Source organism: Lepidochelys olivacea (genome assembly GCF_965140295.1).
Source record: "Lepidochelys olivacea isolate rLepOli2 genome assembly, chromosome: 8".
In the NCBI taxonomy this organism is placed as follows: Eukaryota; Metazoa; Chordata; order Testudines; family Cheloniidae; genus Lepidochelys; species Lepidochelys olivacea.
In genome coordinates this window covers 95732622-95738621 of record NC_140418.1, presented here as the reverse complement: position 1 = coordinate 95738621, position 6000 = coordinate 95732622, and the positions used below count along the sequence as shown (strand labels likewise).

The 6000-nt window shown below is 47.6% G+C and overlaps 1 protein-coding gene across 1 annotated transcript in view; it reads left to right on the top strand.

Annotated features, from left to right (window-relative positions):
* The first annotated feature begins 1764 nt into the window (after positions 1-1764).
* The window catches only part of ACOT11 (acyl-CoA thioesterase 11), an 87269-nt gene continuing 83033 nt past the window's right edge, over positions 1765-6000 (top strand). The window contains exon 1 of the mRNA XM_084637593.1: positions 1765-1782. The gene's annotated coding sequence lies outside the window, so the exon portion shown is untranslated. The remainder of the gene's footprint in view (positions 1783-6000) is intronic.

Here is a 6000-nt window from a genome sequence, read left to right as displayed (position 1 = left end):
CCAGCTCTCTTGACACGTTTTTGTTTCAACCAGTTTCTAGACTGGAACTGAGTTAAAGGTCTTTTAAATGTTTTCTATTTCTCTCTTCTTGGAAAACATATGGCCCTTGAAGTTCTGAAACTTCCAGAAAAAGAATAAGCTTTAGTGTATGAAGGGTTTTTATGGAGTACCTAGAGACGCAACAAGAAAGTAGCAATCTGCTTGCAGATACTGTAAGTGCATATTTAATAAGTTCTCTTCATTAATTTATGAAGAACAGGAGAACTGGGGATGCCCCTTTTATGAAAACAGTGAGTTGCACACTAAGTTCACTGTCAGTTAATGTACAGATGTATTAGGCATACGTTTAGTAAGAGCTAAGTTCTGTGTCCCATATGGCTAAAGAAGTTGTCATCCTTGTGAGACTAGGTTTGGAATACACTGATTTTGTCCTTCTCCCCAATCCCTAATCTCATTCCTTTTTGGTTATGTGTAACTCCATGGATTCTTGAATGAGAGCTGATCCCGAACCATTCACCATGCGAAATAGCAGTGGTGTAAATTAAAACCCGAGTCTATCTGGAAAGTTCATCTGACCATTTCTTTAAGCTAACAGCTAGTGGAATAATACCCCTAAAATCTGTGGAAGGGCTGAGCTCACTTTCTCTGACTTAACATTTCTGCCGATTCATTTTCATATTATGTTATGAAGATGTGTGGGGTTTTTTTTGTTTGTTTTTTTTTTTTTTTGTCCTTGGATGTAGCAAAGTCATCTGTGCGGTTGGTGTTTTGGCCAAGACTGACAATATCAATAACATAACTTTATTATATAATAACCCCTAGAGCTAGAAATGGCCAACTCCGCCCCCGGCTGTTGCAAAACCATGATTTTAAATAAAATAAAACCAAATGGTTGGAAAAATCCATGCCCTTTAAAACATTCCAACTTGTGCAGCTTGGGGGCTGCGCAATGCTGGTGTGTGGAGAAAGCAAGAAATCTCTACTGCAGCAGCACTGTCAGGGTTACCCAGACGTGTGTAGGGAAACGTCTCAGCAATTCTTGTGTAGAGCAGGGAAGGGGGGGGGGAAGAGAAGGGGCATCTTGAAACTGCTGGCTGCTGGTTGCTGATTGGCGGAGCCCGGTGTCTCAGCGTTCCATCCATGGAACCCTCCTCCCTCTGCTTTGTCCATCCCGGAAGGAATTTCCTCTGCCGCGGGTGCTTGATCTATTGTTGTTTGTCGCCGCTGCTCTCCTGCCTGTTTTGGTCAGATCGAGTAACCCCAGTATCAAAACGGTGACACCCCCCATCTGCGGCATTTTATCCCTCCCAGCCCCACTCCCACCCCCCCTTCTGCATGCTGCTTATGATGATGGCTTCATAGGACACCGAGGAAAAGGGGTCCTGGCTTTTCCCACTGCAGAGATGGTTTCAATTAAACATGGGCGGGGGGGGGGGGGCTTGGTTTGGTGGGTTTAAGTTATCCTCGGCGATCAGATGCAAAACTTATTTGCTCTCGCCGGCCTCCCTGCCCCTCTTTTAATTAAAAAACAAACACACCCACAACAACAGTGCAAGCCCCCTTCCCCGCTCCCGCCGCTCTGGGCGGAGCTAGGGGACTCTCAAGTGCAAAGATCACCCTGGCAGTTGCCAAATCTTGTTTCCTCGTGCACGGAAACTCCTTCAATTTGGGACCAGCTCTAAGGCAGCTTCCCCCATTCAAAAATGGTTGTACTCCGATATAATTAAAATCCAGTGCTGAGCCCCTCTCTCTCGGTCAAGTAACCGCCACAGCTGCCGAGAGGTCTGTGGTTGGGATTTGGGTGGGGTGGGGGGCCGGGGAAATGTAGTAATAGCTTGTTGATGTGGGGGGAGGGGCGAAAATAAATCAGCTGCATTGGTGGGTCAATGCTGTTTTTATTGCACATTAAGCTGCAAAGGGAGAAGAGAGAAAGGGAGGAGGCACCAAATATCTGGAAGGGTGGAAACTAGATTCCCCCGCTCCCTACCCCCCCCCCCCCCGCCCCGGATCAGAGCTCCTGCAGGCTTGCCTGGGAGCTGCAAATTAATGCCTGGTGTGATGGGGAGAGGGAAGCTGAGAAGTGTAATGCCCTGCCTAAGAGACCCTGACACTTTCTGCATTCCTAGCTCTCTTCTCCTCCCCAGGGCTTTTGCGATGGCTAATTCCTCCTGAGGCTGACATTTGGCACTAGGGAGGGAGGAGGAAAAAGGGGGGGGGGGGAGAGAGAGGGGAAAAAAACATCCTGAGAACATCACCATGGGCGAGCTTCAGAAGCTCGGAGCAACATTGCCCCCTGGAGGCACGTGCCTGATACTTCAGAGGACAACCACTTCCTTTCCCAAAGGGAGGACTTTCCCCTACTTTGGAGGGTCTGTTTGTGGGAGAGGTTATGTGGCGTGAGGGATGATCAAACCCATTTGCTGTGCCTGACTGTAGTCTGTAATTTGGAGGCATTTTTAATCCCCATGATTTGGGGAGCAATCTTTGTTCCTCTGCTAGTGTTATATAAGCACTGGAAAGCTGGGGGCAGGTGTGGGAGGCATATTTGCTACAGAAGAATGTACTCTCTTTGGAAATAGTCTCTAGTGGTGACTTAGATGCTCAGAGTTTGTTGAAATGTAAAGGTGCTGGGGAGGGAAGAGGAGCTGGGCTGGGAGATTGCAGAAGGCCGGTGTGAATTGGCAGCAAATCATTCCTCGGGAGCAGTGTCTCATCACAGGCATGAGGGCAGGATGCATGCAAAGAGAGGGCCCAAAGAGTAGTCCAGGGAAGAAGCAGTTGCAGTTGTCGGGGAGAGGGTTAGCTTCCTGGGAGCATCCTTCCTCTTCCCTTCCCCCCTCCCCCCCTCAATTTTGGGTGCAATCTGGAATGGAGATGCAGTCTGGGCACGAAAATGCTTCCAGAAAAATATATCTTTCTCTCCCTTGTGTGAAAATCAGCATTTATGCAAAGCACGGGCCCATAGAGGAGGGTACTGCATGGATGATGGCATTGCAAACTCCCCTGTTGAAAGGCCTCTGTCCTGACCTAGAGACTACCTAGGAGTAAGGGGATTTCAGTCTCACCTGCCTAATCCATCTTGGGGGTGCCTGAGACACCCGTATAGACTGAACTCTTCTGTTTGCTTCCTGTGCTATTCTTTGGCTTATGTATGTAAGCTTTCCCTACCTATGTGTTATCCCACTTAACCGGCACAAAGGTCCATTCAGTCCCTCACCTCTTTGCTGGGAATGCTGACAACCGTGCTGATCCATGTTTTGTGATATGGAAACCTTTTTGCTAGGCAATTGAGCGAGACTGTGAAATCATTTCACACTGGTCACAAAACAGGCAGCCTCGGATAGCTGCTTCAGATTATTATTATTATTCCTGATCTGGGCTGGATTTGGCCTGATGATTTCATGATGGAAAAACTCTTTCCCCTCTAACTTAGGTCAGATGATCTAGCCCTTCCTCACAGTCTTTGTTGAGGCTCCCTCTCCTGCCTGGAACCTGCACAGTTTGAAGTGAATTCAGAGCTGGTGAAGGGACCCATGTGACGATTCCTTCTGGCCACAGGGTGTGTAGCCAGGAAGCTTCCCCCTAGTGTTCCCTGAAAACATGACTTTGGAGAGGGGGGCCACTAGTGGTGAGGTTGGTTTCCACACCCATTTGGTTTAGGGACATCCATTGAGATTACAGGACTCTTGTGTGCAGTAGGCTGGCAGTGTTTGCCCGAAATGTCATATTAACAGGTTGATCTCCCATGAAAAAGGATAATTGGGCTCTTCTAGGTCAATGAGGCAGGTGACTTATTAACTCACCTGGATAACTGGGGAGATGGGAGTGGCTTTCTGGGAAGGAGGATCTAGAGTGTGAGCTGAGCATTCCTGAGGGAGGAACCTGTAAGGTAATGGGTTTGAGCTGATCTCTGTTCCATTTTTGTTTTTCAGGAAGGGGAGGGGAGTGAGTTTGGCCTTAACATGGTCCATAGATGCTGTTTGTAGAGGAGGCTGGGAAAAGCTTCTGGGTCCCAACTGAGATTTGTAATCTCTTTCTAACAAAAGAGGAAGCATTTATTTTTCCCCAAACCAGTGGGACTGAAATACAAGTTCCCAAATAGAGAACTCATGTACAACTTAAGGTCTGTTTTATAAGATCGAAACTGAATAATCTAGCTACAAAATAAAGGGGTAACTTGAATATCTGTTGTTGGTTGTGCTCTGCTCAAGGAATGTCTTATGAATTTTGGCTAGCAATGGCTGGCCAGTGTTTGTAGCCAATGCCCGTAGAGAATCTACTCAAGTACCAAAGTGTACTGAACAATCTGACAAGGCAGACTGATAGACAGGGATTTTCAGGGTGGAGTTGTACTTGATCCCATTAATAGACACACTACAGGCCTGGAAACTAATTGCCTGATCCTGATGGGACTGACTTCCACTGATGGGAGATATGAGTGCTCAGCATTGCTTAAGCTATGGCAATGAATGTGGACAAAGCCTTTCAGGAGTCGTATGGACAGAGTGCCCCTGAAAGCTTGTGCATCCAGCCTAGAACACGGACTATGGCAGAAGCGCAGCTGTAACAGTTAATGAGCTGGAAGAGCATTCTAGGTAATAACATGAGAACAAAGCCTATCAGGCAGACCGGTTTGCCTCAGAGTGCCCCTATTACTGCTGCAAGCAATGGCTTTTGAGATGGAGCAGAGTTTGCTCTGGCTGGGCGTAGCCATGGGCGCTGATCTGTGTGAAGCCACCTTCACAGATGGTAATGGAATCGGCAAACTACCTCCTGTTTCTATTTGGAGGCACTTTAGTTCCCAGGTCTTCCTTGGAGCTGAGGGCTGATGTTGGTAAATGATTCCAAGTTGTGAGTGGTTTTGTTTCCTTAAAAAGGAGCTGGCCCACAGTTGCCTGTCCGCTGACCACCATGGCCCCTTGAGCTTTGTGGGGAGAGCAGGGCTAGAACTCTGAGACTCCTGCTCCAAAGGCCTTGGCCCTGTAGCACTTGAGCTAGAGGAGACTTTGTTAGGTGCTGGCAATTGGGAGTGTGTAACTGCATGCACCCTTTCATGTTTTACTTAGCCTTGCGTATGCCCAGCATGTGGGCACAAAAGCCGGCTAATGGCTGAGGAGCTATGAGACACAGTTGAGTGTTTTCTGATTGCATCCAGTAGCAGGCAGTACGGCTTGCACACGAGTTAAGGACAGAATAAAGTGTCGTAGACGTTTTTTTAAGAAGACCGTACCCTGTCTTTGACCCCTTCTGTTGTTTCTGCTCTCCAAGCTCCCTTTGGTGCTGAATGCAAGGAAAAGTGGTGGTGCTGCAGGAACCATTCAGGATTCCTCCACAGCCCCTGTGATGCTCATCGGTTGATGGAGGTGTCGGCCACATGAGGCTTGGGGGAAGGTCTCTGGCCTCCAGCCGATGCAGCCCAACTGCACAGCGCTTGAGCGTATTGTGTGCTTTGCCTTTGTGAGATCAGTCCTCAATCACCAATGAGAAGGTGGAAATACAGAGAGCTCTGTGCATTGGCTCCCACTCTCTTACCCTGCTCTCCCTCCACAAAGGAAGGGGGATGTAGGCTGGACTTGGTGATGGAGAATGGCCAGATGTTTGAAACTGCAGCACCCCATTTGTCGTCTTCTCTGGCCGTAAAGTTAGTTTTGTTTTGTCACGGATGAAATGTTGTTCACTGATGTATGTTCAAACCAACTGCGTGTTTCCTCCCGTTTTCTAAAACTTTTTTACATATCCAAGCTCTGACTAAATGTCAAATGAATTCTTCGTCTTTTTTTTTTTTTTTTTCATTGTGGGGCATGAGCTCTGGATTTAGAAAATTAAATAAATATCAATGGAGGAGTTGGAAAAACAGGTTACCTTGTAATTGAATTTTTCCCCCTGCCACTAAAGGAGAAATTAGCCCTCCTGCTATCTTGTGTGGTCGGTGTTTGAGAACTTTTCAGTGTGTGGAATAGCTAGCTGAAAGGGTGGCATGACAGACGTGGCTCAGACTTT